This window comes from Colobus angolensis, unplaced genomic scaffold (assembly GCF_000951035.1).
Source record: "Colobus angolensis palliatus isolate OR3802 unplaced genomic scaffold, Cang.pa_1.0 Scaffold348, whole genome shotgun sequence".
NCBI lineage: Eukaryota > Metazoa > Chordata > Mammalia > Primates > Cercopithecidae > Colobus > Colobus angolensis.
This window is the reverse complement of record NW_012116799.1, coordinates 466,953-468,322: the sequence shown is the minus strand read 5'-3', so window position 1 is coordinate 468,322 and position 1,370 is coordinate 466,953.

Here is a 1,370-nt window from a genome sequence, read left to right as displayed (position 1 = left end):
CGCTCATGAATATCCGTTTGTGAATTCCACGAAAATAGTGTTATTAAACGGCTCCATGAAAGGAAAGGTATTAATCTGTGAGATGAATTCACACACCACAAAGCAGTTTCTCAGAAAGCTTGTTTTTGGTTTGTGTCTGAGGATGTTTCCTTTATCACCATGGGCCTCAATGTGCTCCCAAATATTCTATTGCAGTTTCCACAAAAACAGTACTCATAAACTGTTCCAATAAACAAAACGTGTAACTCTGTTAGATGAGTTCACACATCAAAAAGGAGTTGTTCAGAAAGCTTCTTTCTACTTTTTATCTGAGGATATTTACTATGTCAACATAGGCTTGAATGTGATCCAAAATATCACTTCTCAGTTTTCCCTAAAACAGTGCTATCAAACTGATCCATCAAAAGAATCATTTAACTCTGTGAGATGAATTAACATATCACAAACTGGTTTCTCAGAAATCATCTTTCTAGTTTTTAAATGAGGATATTTCCTTTATCACCATAAGCTTCTGTGCGCTTTGAAATATGCCAATGCAGATTCGAAGAAAACAGTGTGATCAAAGTGCTCAATGAAAAATGTGGTGCAACTCTGTGAGATGAATTCTCACATCACAAAGCAGTTTAACAGAAAACTTCTTTCTAGTTTTTATCTTTGTATATTTCCTTTTTAACCATAGGCCTCAATATGCTCCCAATTATCCCTTTGCAGATTCCAGGAAGGCAGTGTTAGAAAATTACTCTATGAAAAGGAAGGTTTAACTCTGTGAGATGTATTCACTCATCACAAAGAATTTGCTTAGAAATTTTCTTTCTAGTTTTAATCTGAGGATATTTCCTTTGTCACCTTAGGCTTCAACGTGCTTCCAAATATCCTATTCCAGATTCCACGAAAACACAGTTAGCAAACTGCTCCATGAAAAGAATCGTGTAAAACTGTTAGATGAATGCACACATCACAAAGGAATTTCTCAGAAAGTTTTCTTTCATGTTTATTTGAGTATATATCCTTTGTCACCATAGGATTCAATGTACTCCCAAATATCCACTTTAAGATTCCACAAAACCAGTGTTATCAAACAGCACAATGAAACGAATGTTTTAACTCAGTGAGATGATTTCACACATAACAAAGCAGTTTCTCAGAAATAGTCTTTCTAGTTTTTATCTGAGGATATTTCATTTTTCACTGTAGGCCTCAATGCACTCTCAAATATCCCTTTGCAGATTCCATGAAAACAGTGTTATTAAACTGCTCAATGAAAAGAACAGTGTAAACATGTGAGATGAATTCAAACATCACAAAGCATTTATTCAGAAAGCTTCTTCCTGGTTATTATCTACAGATATTTCCTTTGCCACCATAGGCTT